The sequence below is a fragment of the Apodemus sylvaticus genome, chromosome 8 (assembly GCF_947179515.1).
Source record: "Apodemus sylvaticus chromosome 8, mApoSyl1.1, whole genome shotgun sequence".
Taxonomy (NCBI): Eukaryota; Metazoa; Chordata; class Mammalia; order Rodentia; family Muridae; genus Apodemus; species Apodemus sylvaticus.
This window is the reverse complement of record NC_067479.1, coordinates 67,359,259-67,371,403: the sequence shown is the minus strand read 5'-3', so window position 1 is coordinate 67,371,403 and position 12,145 is coordinate 67,359,259.

The following is a 12,145-nucleotide window of genomic DNA, read 5'->3' as shown; positions in this document are numbered from 1 at the left end:
AGGATGCTCTGGAGAGACTGGGGCCGTACCTAGGCTGCCCCTCGAGACTACACTGTAGCCACAGCCGCCGCCGCAGCGGCAGGCCCCGCCCCACTCAGCCCCGCCCTGAACCTGCGAGGCCCCACCCCTTCGTGACTCGAGATGTCCCACCGCGACCTGTGAATAGGCTCCACCTCCTGGGCCCCGCCCCGCCGTGGACCTGTGAGGACCCGCCCACTCCCCCACCCCCGAAGCTCCATCCCAACCTGGATTCGTGGAAGAGGTTCCCCGGCTTCTCTAGCTCTGGATTTACCAGAGACCTCACCCCGTCCTGGACCTTCAGGAGGCCCGGTGGGCCCAAGGCAACCCCATCTCGCCGGACCCGGTGCTCCCGGGAGTCTCAGCGGGATGGAGCTGACTGCACACGTAGCTTGTGGTACCCGCGCTAGCCAGGTTGGCCCAAGGCCGAGGGCAGGAGGGCCGCTTTAGACTGCCTGAGACTGGAGACGAGGCCAACGGAGTCAGCCTCAAAGCCAGAAGACCTCCACCTAGCTGAGGCCACGCCTTGTCCTTGCACTCGGGACCTGATTTTTCTGGGCTTCTTTGACAGTGTTTAGTCACAATGAGACAAACAGCCCTAGGGAGATGCCATACGTGAAGTCATCACAGAGTCCCGCACCAGGTGGGCAGGGCTTACTCCCACCGCGATCCTGCAGGAGCTCTTCTGCTGGTGTCTACAAACAAGTCAGCTCACCTCAGAGGAGCAACCTCCAGCGCTGGCCCAACGAGTGAGCCCCCAGTTCCTTGCTGAAGTAGTTCCTGTGGCTCCCACACAAGCTTCCCTGCCTCCCAGTTCTGTAAAATTGATAGCAAGCCTTATCTAGAAGCTTCTGAATGAGCTAAACTCCCCAGCACTTTCCTTAGGTGTATGCAGAAGTATATACTACACTGTGAGAGAGAAGGGAAGGGGAGGGGAGGGGAAGGGATGGGATGGGAGGGGAGGGGAAGGAGAGGAGAAGAGAGGAGGGGAGAGGAGAGGAGAGGGAGAGGGAGGAGAGGAGAGGGAGGAGGGGAGAAATAGGAAAAAGAAGAGAGGAAGAAGAAGAAGCTTCAAGCGTCCTCTCTGGGAAAAGGCAGCCCACCCTGAGAAGTAACCTTTAGGGAGAATCAAAGCTCACAGAAAAACAAAAGCTCTGCAGCTGGAACCTTGTTTTCCTTAAATATTCATCCAACTAACACTTCATCTTCTCTATCAAAAAGGTGTATATTACACACCATTTACAAACTTGCATCTTACGGGAGTAAACTCCCACTTGCTAGCTACAGAGATTCACTGACATGGAGAATTCTGGAAAACTACAGTTGTGTTTAAATCGTCTTAACTTGACTACAGGATTACAATCCCTAACTGGAGAAAGGGGAATCTGAAAGGCAAACTGAGTATCCTGAGAGGACACACTATGCAGTCCAGTGAAGAAGGGTTAAGCTAGACCTCACACCTGGGTCGTGGTCCCAAGCCAGACACAGCCCTTTGCTGCTTCTTGAATGAGTTCCCCACCCAGGCTTTCTCTTATGTAGGAGCAATCCCTCACTCTTTCACCTTCACCACCTACTTTCTAGTGTCTACCCAAGCCAGGAGACAATGCCAAGTCCTCTCATTACAGAGAAGGGGTAACAGGCAACAACAATGTCTACTTCCATATTGGCTACCCCATCAGCTCCACTTCCTGAGTTTCAATATAGGAAGACTGGGTTTTGTTGTGTTGATTCTCTTTCAGTAGGCTAGGAACAGAGCCCAGGGCCTTTCCAGTACTCTGCCACTAAGCCATATCCTCAACCCACACTACACTTTAATGCACCATGCTACATTTAGACAAAAGGAGATACGTTTGTGAATAGCCCATATACAAGAATAGGTTTTATTTTCCTCTCTGCCACTTGACATATTTCATTTTCCACCTGAGCATTCATTGCCATCGCCTGACATTGTGATGTTTCCTCATATCCAAGTTCCAGGACACCAGAAATGTTTTGTCTACTACAGTTACCCTAAATGGGAATCCCAGAGTCCCACAGCCTGGCACATGACAGGAACCCATAAGAAATGTCTTTGAATTTCCCAGGTAGAGCTGCAGTGACCAGCACAGAGGACCAAAGACATCCCCAGACCTGCACTAACATACTGGCTCTCCACTCCTCTGAGCACCATGTCCATGAAATCCACATCGCCAAGGGAACTCCCGCTATTTCCTACTCTGTTGGCCACATCCTCCCTGATTCTGCACCACACTGCTTTGTAAGTGATAGGAGATGTCATCCTTTGTCCTCAAAAATATCAAGTAGTTTAAGGAATCAGGTGGCAATCCACAGCATTGCAACTGCCTGGCAGTGAGTAGCCATTTGTAACCAAAACTAAGAATGAGACTGAAGGTGTGAAGGGAGGTCAGAGGTGACGCGATAACGTGTGCTTTGAGCGGAGAAAGTGGCCGTGGGCAGGCTGCAGATGGCATGCTGGGTTCAGAAGGCCCACTCTGAGCTGGGCTTCATCTGGAGCCACAGATGTCTAAGCAAGAAAGAAGAGCATCCATCAGTGATGGAGAAAGCAGCCAGAAGCTGGCTATACAGAGATCAGCTGTGCAGTTTAGACACGAGCTAGTAAACGCACGAGTTGACTGAAGAAAGAAAGAAAACTTAGACCTGGAAAATGTCTCAGAGGGAAACCGGAAGACTTGTTTTTGAGAGAGGGAAACTGGATGTGTGGGCTATAACAGGGGAGAGAACTGGATACCTACGGTTTAAAATAGACTAGGAGGAAAAGCGTCACAGGCAGAAATAATGGAGAGATTGCCAGCGGTTCAGGGCACATACTACTACTCTTAGGACTTGAGTTCCTTTCTAGCACCCATGTTAGGTGGCTCAGAACTGCCTGTAAATCCAGTTCTAGGGAACCAGACACCACCGGCCTACATGAACACTTGTAAGCATATGATAGATAGATAGATAGATAGATAGATAGATAGATAGATAGATAGATAGATAGATAGATAGATATGATATATAGATATATACACACATACACATAATGAAATAATAAAAGAATAGATACAATAGTTTCCATACAATTCAATTCAATACAATTGCCCAAACAATTAAATTCTGAACTACTTTTAATGCTGAAAGATTATTGACACAAATAAGTGGTAACAGAGATCACATTTCCCAAGTTTTAGAATGCAACAATGTGAGATTTTGTTTTACGAAGAAATGGTTAATCATCCCCAATGCCAAGATCCAAATAAATATCTTCTGCCACCGTGACCTCATCTTGACCTACCCCTGAACTGGAAGATATAATTTCAAAATAACACAAATTTGTATTGCCTAAGGAAAACACTGTGCCATTTATAGCAGGGTGCATTATGATGAAGGTTTCAAATTTGGACTCCTGAGACAAACCCTGAGTTAATGCATTTTGTAGATACCACCAGACAATAGCCAAACATATGCTTGTAACTCCCCAGAATAAGCAGGCACAGTGTCAGCAGCTAGATGGGTCAATAGATACCTGGTGGATGAGAAAGAAACCAAAGTGAAGGAAAAGAATAAAGAGAACAAAACTAGGCGAGTGGACAGGTGCCTCAGGTTGCTCCTACAGAAAGCCATGGACACTTGATAGCCAAGCTGTGGAGGGGGAAAAAAAAAAAAAAAACGTTATCTTGCCTAATCCTGAAGAATGGCTATCACAGCAGCAGTCATACGTTTATGATGGGTGAATACAAACGAAACCCGCTGGATTAGATGCTCGTGAAGGCACTGATTCAGCCATGGACCCATGGACTACTTCCTTATCTGGGCTTTGAACCCCACTTCCCTCAGGGACACGCCAGAGCCCAGAAGCTACATCTGTGCTGGGCAATTCTGTGGACTCCGTGCAGTTCTTTGAACTGATGGTGGCGACATGCTCCGAGGTGAGCCAGGATGAATGAGCAAGCTTGGGAACCAGAGAGGATGGTCTCTGCCTGTGGCTGACCTGCGGGCACACACTTTGCAGGTCTAAAGGCTTCTTCCACCCACCAAGGGGACCAAGAGGCAGAGGAAGTTTCCTTTAAAATAAATATGAAGCCTCTGAAGGACAGCTAGAGTCTCCTACTCCATCTCATCATTTTGAGGTCTTTGTTTTCTATATCTGATATAAGCCACACCCTGGTCATTCTATCAATTACTCATAACCAGATATAACAAGTAACACATAAAAGAACCCATAGATAACCTGTATTACTGTATTACCCTGTAAGACAGGAGAGCAAAAAAAGGTGAACAGGAGGAACAAACTGCTCTTATAGTTCACCATGAGGTGCTTGATTCCAGATGTCTCAGACACAAGTCTCATTAGATCAGAGGTTCTCGACCTTCCTAATGTTATGACCCTTTAATTCAGTCCCTCATGTTTTGATGACCCCCAACCGTAAAACTATTTCATTGCTACTTCACAACTCTAATTTCGCTACTATTATGGATCATAATGTAAATATCTGATATACAGGATGTCTCATATGTGAACCCCCACAAACGTGTTATGAACCACAAGTTGAGAAGCACTGCGTTAGATACAAGTACTCAGACCCAGAGACACTAGATCCCAAGAAGAAAGTCTCCACGGCAGCATTCCGGCTGCTGGTTTGAATGAACCCTTAAGCTGTTGGAAGCTAACTGAGAGATGGTAGGCAACAGCTGAACATGTGATTATGAAGATGCAATGGGTGAAGAGTAGGAATGGGACAGAGAAGCTCTGGCCAGCTACTGTAGCCACATTAGTGACTCCAAGTACAAAGAGCACTGCATAGACAGGGACACATACCTAGCACCTAGCTGCTGCAAACCCTTCAGCAACCCCTGCCTGCCACCCCCACCTCTCCTCTCAGCTCTGGCTCTCCCACCCATATCTTTTACCATGCCAGTGGGAGGTAGCATCCATCTGTGGTGGTAGTGCATTCACTTCATAGAATCAAACAAGTCCCCTAGTCTCTCACTCATGTAACATGTGAGCGGTAGGAAGAAGATGCAGTTCACTGGTTAGGAAGCAGGACAACAAGGCCTTTCCTTGAGACAGAGCAGGTACAGTTGAAGAGGACAGCTCCATTCTAGTCATCTTAGAGCTAACTTCATGGAAATCATATTTAATGAAATAAAAATTCCTAATAAGCTTTATCATCTCCCTGTAGTATGAACTGGAATAGAAGATATTTTTGTATCTTTATTTTATTAAGATTTATGTAGTATGTATAAATAATATTAGCATTAGCTAAACAGATCCAGGCAGTTATAGGCTTTTAAGTAAAGAATTAAACACAAAATGGAAGTTATAACTAAATTATTACAAAGTGTTTCATTGAGATAAGGAACACAGAGGAGCTACCCTTCATTCCAAACTTCATTTTTCCTCATTGTTGACACAATCAACATGTCCAGGATTCCAAACAATGCTCAGGGCTTACTTAGTTCTTCCTTCCCCTGGCAAAGTTTTACCATCTCAGCATAGAGATCTGGAGAAAGAAATAATCTAGTTCTTCTAAGTCAAACTTTGTTAAAATAGCCTGTAACTAGCTCTGAGAGTCTGGTGGAGATGAGAGGGAGAGAAGTAGAATCAGACCTAGTATGGAAAATCAAGAATCTGTCCTGGCATAGCATGATATCACACTTCTATGGTACAAAAGACTAGGGCAAGACTTAACCCTTGGAATTTCCTGAGCAGCCGAAACATTGAAGCCTTTAGTATTCACAGCGAGTATCTTTATCCACTCTTTAGTTTATGTTAAGATGATAGCTGAAGGTTTAGATGCATCTAGGTATGCAACCAATGCCAGCCACGTGATTAGAAGTCCAGGACTTTGAATCAGGTCCATCAGCACAACATCCCAACCTAATGTCAAGTCTCTTCTTCAGCCAGTCTCCACCTTATTTTTAAGATAGAGACTTTAAAAAAAAAAAGATAGAGACTTTTATTGGACCCAAAGTTTATCATTCAGTTAGGATGACTAGCCAATGAGCTCAGAGATGCTCCTGTCTCTGACCCTGAGCTCAGACACTACACATGGTTCTTCTGTAAGAGCTAGTGATCCAATTCCAGGTCCTGATTCCCATGCAGCAAGCCCTTTACCAGCTGAACCTCCAGACCCTAGTATTGTGATCTCTTGAATGATGGACTTTAAAAAAGAAATGTTCCTAACAATCGCAAAACACCTTAGACCACAGCAAAAACAGGATTAAAAGACAGATCTCCAGAAACTTGAGTCCTGCTCCCCATATATTTGGCCATGCTACTCTGGGAGCCTAGATAAACAGCTGCCCAGTGAGCCCTGGTTTCCTCATCCACAAAACTGAAACTGATTATAGAAATCAAAGGTTGATAATTGTTGTAAAAAAGTTAGTCGGTAAATATTTTAAGTTTTGGGTCACACAGGTCTCTCATATTCCTTCTCCTCCTTCCATACCCTCTTCCCTTCCTTCTAATCCTACTCCCTCCTTTCTTAGCACAAAAATCTTTAAACTTTTTTCTTACTGTTTATTTCTTCAGAGTCTTCCATATGCCCTTTAGGCTTCGACACCAATACTAGCATTGTTGGAAGATAATGAACCTATAGGTGGGAAGGCCTAATGGAAGGAAGTTAGGTCACTGGAAGGGCTATGGAGACCCAGTCTTTCCTTCTCAGCCACCATGGGGTGAGAAGCTTCTTCCATCATGGGCTCCCTCCATGATGATCTGCCTTACTGTTGGACTAAAGTCAACAGGCCAAGTGACTATCAACAGAAAGTCTGAAAACCCAGGCCAAAATAAGTTCTCCCTTAAATTGTTTACCCAACTATTTTATCACTCTGTTGGAAGGAGGACTGATACCATTTTTACCTCACAGATCAGCATGAGCCTCCACACCAGTTTGCTAAGCACTGGAGAATTCTTTTACAGTTTGATGCTATCCTAACTCCACCTCCAGGAAATAATAGTGTACATCTACCACCCAGGCCCATATTCAGGGCTATGAGTTAGCCCACCCCAACATCTACCCTATAGATGAACTTCTAGAACACATACATGAAAGGGCCAATCCTAGAAATCCAAATTGCAGGATCTCCAGGACACGGGGCAACAACAGAATATCCGAGAAGAATCCCAGTAAGGATCCAGAACTGATAGCCTAACAGAAGCGAGAGGCCTCAGACTAGCTAGACCAATGACTCAATGCAATGAACATTTGCAAGCAAAGATGTGGAGACAAAAGGGTATACTGTGTGAGACACTATGACACACTACAGCTTCCACAACAAGATTTTTCTTTTCTTTGGGGAGAAAAGTTACAAAGGTGGAGGATGGGCACACAGGAATGGAGAGATGAATGAGAATGGGGAGCATGGTGTGAAATTCACAAAGAATCAATAAAAAATTGAATTCAAAAAATTCTATTATTTTACACTTTCTAGATGTGGCCATTCAGACATTTATAATGAGGGATAAAAGGTTGATAGTCTTTCCCTTACTTGAAAATTATACAAATGTGGCTCTCTCTATGCCTCTAGGCACACCTCCACTCCAGGAAAGCAGTGTCATGGCTGATTACAGAACTTTTTAGTCAGAAGCATACGCATGCACACAAGCATACGTGCATGCTTGCACTTTCGAGATCTCTCTCTCTTTCTCTCAGAGCTAAGCTTGAAAATCTTAGGAGGTCTCTCTCTCTCTCTCTCTCTCTCTCTTGCTCTCTCTCTCTCTCTCTCTCACACACACACACACACATACACACACACACACACACACACACACACAGAGAGAGAGAGAGAGAGAGAGAGAGAGAGAGACCTCCTAAGATTTTCAAGCTTAGCTCTGGCTTCTATACCATATTTACAAAGCTGTTTTGTGACTCTTGAGAACATAGGAATAGCAGCAGCAGTCTGGGTGCTGGGGAGAACTGGGGCTGATTGTCCTAATCAGACAGACACAATGGAAATACTGGGCAAATACAGAAAGTGGTTATTTTTGCCTTGGCAGACACACTTCAGAGGCTTCTCAAGACCCCACTTTGCACAAGCTGTGTCTCTCCAAATATAGCGGATGTGATCCACTCCAAGCAAGAGTTCTGAAGCTCAGAGAACAAAGGGAAGATGACAGTGATGTGTCCGGATCTCTTATTTCTGTCAACACTTACTGGATTCCTTTCTCTTCTCAAGAAAACAAAGAAAATGTATCAAAAGTAATAGGCTGTGGGCTGTTTATGACTTGAAATATTGTGGATGCTGGATTCATTCAGTTACTGAATACCTCCTACATGTGAGGCATTTTGCTGGGTGGTGGGAGGGAAAAGTACACAGTTGGAAGGCATAGCTTTTTGTCAACCTGACACGAACTAGAGTCACTTGGGAGAAGAGAACCTTAATTAGGGAACTGCTTCCATCAGATAGTTCTCTGAGCATGTCCATGAGCCATTTTCTTGATTAATGATTGATGTGGGAGGACCCAGACTACTGTGGGTATTGCCCTTCTTGGGAAGGCGGGTCTGGGCTATTCAGGGAAGGGAGCAAGCGATGAGCTTTCCTCCATGGCTCTTGTGTCTGGTCCCACTTGAGTTCCTGCCCTGACTTCCCTCAGTGACCGACGGGGACTGGGAGGTGTGATCCAAATGACCCTTTTCCTCCTTAGGATGCTTTGGGCCAGGGTGTTCATCACAGTAGCAGAGAACCAAACTATGACACCTCCACTCAATAAGACCTGCAATACAGCCTCTTGTCCTCAAAATCCATTCTGTGTCCTGTGCTAACTCATTGTGTAAATTAAGCAAAGATAAAAGTGTTTTTTTCTAGAAATGTACTTCATAGATGAGAGCAGACTTTAAAGGGGAAAAAAAACTATGTTACATATATTCTCAACTCAGAGGATTCTTCGTTCCAGACTGGGTTGCCCACGGATTAGGTACAAGTGTAGTAATTTTTTATAGCAACTCTGTCTGCTAGGAGAGATTCCCCACTGCTCCTGAGATCTAAAATCTGGACTCCAAGCAGGGACATAAGTTTTAAAATCTCCACAGAGAATTCCATAGAGATGGGTAGTCACACGTTGATATAGGTGATGGGGTCCAAGATACCATCATTGCTTTAGACCAAAGTCTACAGAGGCTCCAGCCCCTTCCACACTGGCTCAGCATCTGAATATCAACGATACTCATCCTTTCATTCACCTCTAGATAGCACATCATGCCTGACACAGCCTAACCTGGACATGAACAGAGACTGTACCATGCTCCTGTATTATCTGCATGACATTCATTGTTATTCTTTTCAATCCATCGTTGGCTGAGTCTGCAGACATGGACCCTGCCAGCACAGAGCACCAACTCCAGTTATCAAGTTTATCCCATGAGAAGACCAAACTCCTTCCTGTCTCTCGTGCCTCTGCATTAACCTTACTCTACAGAATCAGCACTGATGTGACCCTATCTACCAGAAGCCTTGCTCCAGTGTGCCCGCCTAACACTGTATTTTTATAACACAGCATTAACCCCATGAAGACTTTCTTTGCTCCTTTTCTATGATCAACTTCTGACACATGCTCCAGGAGGCAAGGCTCCTGCTCATAGTCACCATATATTAGTCATGTGCCTCCCCACAGAAGAAAGGCATCCAGTAAATGTATCCTGGGCATGAACCAAGTATACACAGAAACTTCACTGTCCTCTTTAAGTGGGCATAGGAAGATGCAACTCCTCAAATTCTATTGCAGCTACTCTGACCACTTCTAAAGCAGCATAGAATAGACAGCTGGGGGAAACGGAAATGTCTAGTTGCTAGGAGCTACTGGAGACATTCATGTGAGCAAATTTCAGTATGCTGTGGCGAAGGATGGTTTAGTTTCATGGCCATCCCATCTTCTCTTGTGCCTCTCCTTTGAATGATACTGTGTAAATGGAAGGGAGGAACAGGGCTATGGAGAAGAGCTGGGCTCCTCAACCAAAATGCCATCTGCCTAGTCTGGTCTACGGAACGACGACCCATTCTTCCTGCTTGCATGCACACCTACAGCCTTAACATGGTCTACTGGGATTTATCAAATGGGAGGAGTGATTCCAAATGGCCCTGCCTCACCCATGCAGACACAGAAGTGTCTGCCACCTCCTGGAAGCCCTCTGGTCACAGGAATATTATTGGGCTCCTAGCTGTCCAGTCAGCCCCTAAACCTCCACAGATAGAGTACGGCAGGGTTAGGAGAGCAAAACCTGTTTTTCTCAGTCAACCTTAATTATCTCTCATACCTCAGCTCTCTGCTTGGGGAAATTTGCACAGAGAAAGAAATCTGGCCCAGATACCTGTGTTCTCCTCTCCCCACCCATCTCCTTTCACTTCTCCAACAGATCAAAGGCAGAGGCAGTTTTGGTGAGCTCGCCTGATGCCATTCTCCAAGCAATGCCTAAAATCCCACTGACATTCATCTCCTTCCAGGCAGAAAATGCTGAGGCCTGAACCATCCACCAAGCGCTTTATACACACGCTGGAGGGTAGAGGATCACAGGACACTCAAACCAAAGGTTCCTCGTCAGTGCCCCTGTGGTTCTTGGCATGGTTTTCCTTTCCCAGGGAGATGGAGTCCGTGGAAGTCAAGGGAAAGACACCTTCATTGTCTTCATCCATCATCCAAGGCAGCCCAGCTTGTCACATTAGCTTATCCTCACTGGTCACAGGAACCCAGCATCTGCTTCCATCAGCAGTCTTAATGCAACCTCCAAAGTGTGTGTAGCTGGACATTAACAAGTCAACCGAGACCCCCATTCCCAGCACCCTGGCAAAGCAAAGTTTCCCAGTATTCTGGCTTTTCCTAACTTCCGCGCTGATTTGACATTTTGTGTATCACATTTTCTTCTCAGACACAGAAGTGAGAATACTTAAATTTAGGGAAATCTGTTACAGCGAAGGCATATGGAGTGTCTGCCTTGCAGCATCCTCGGCCCATTCAGTCCTGCCAGACCAATCCTGTTCACCATGTCACAGACGGGTCATTTGTAATTACAGTTCTAAACAGGATGCTAGGGATGGCAGCATATGCCTGTAACCACACCACTTGGCAAGAGAAACTCTAGTACAAGGCCAGGCTAGGCTACATAGTTTGAGGCCAGCCTGGGCTACATACAGAGACATTATCTCAGGAAAAAAATAAATATGTGTCTTTTGTTGAGCCTACCACTCACTATTCCAGGTGTTCTATATTTACTGAGCCATCTTATCCCTGTGACAATCATGCTCACTGTAGAGAGGATAAGGCCATGGGGATTAAATCAGCCAACGTCCAAATCTAATTTCCCTATTTGTTATGAAGATCGTTTTATGATTGCTTCAAGGAGTATTTTCTCTAAAAATAAAAGTATACTCCTAACTTCTATGCACTACAGGGCAAGGAAAAGAGAATGAGAAGAAAGAAAGGAGAACTCCGTGGGCTCACAGGCATCCAGGTTTGACCACTTTATGCTTACGCCCTGACAGCCAACCCCAATTGCTACAGATCAACTACCCCAGAGTCAGGAACACACAGAAGAAAGCAGGGTGCCAAGATAGTGAAGACAAGAATTTATACATCCATTAAAAATTCCAGGCATCCTGGGTGTACAACACAGGAGTCCAGATTCTCCCTGGATGCAGGAGAAAGGAACCCTTGAACGCTGCGGGGTGGGAAAATAAGCTTGCACAACTACTATGGAAACAGGTATAGAATTTCTCTAAACATTGCAAACAGAAATACCATTCGATCCAGCCATGTCGCTCTGAAGAGTCAAAGTCAGCACACAACAGGACTACCTGCATACTAATGACCACCACTGTATGAGTTACAATCTCCTGAAAACCAGCTGAGGGCTCCCAATAGCCAGATGGATAGAGAACATATGATGCACATATATATAGATGTGCACACACCTGCAACAGAATGTTACTCTACCACAGAGCAGAAGGAAGTCAAACCATTAAGAGGGAAATGGTTGGAAGCAGAGAACATCATGCTAAGGAACATTAGACAAGAATGATTTCTCTCATATGTGAAGTCTGTAAAAAAAAAAAAAAAGAAGACATGAAAGGGGAGATGGACCATTGGAAGAGGAATTGGCTTAAAGAGGAAATGAGTCAATATGATCAAAGT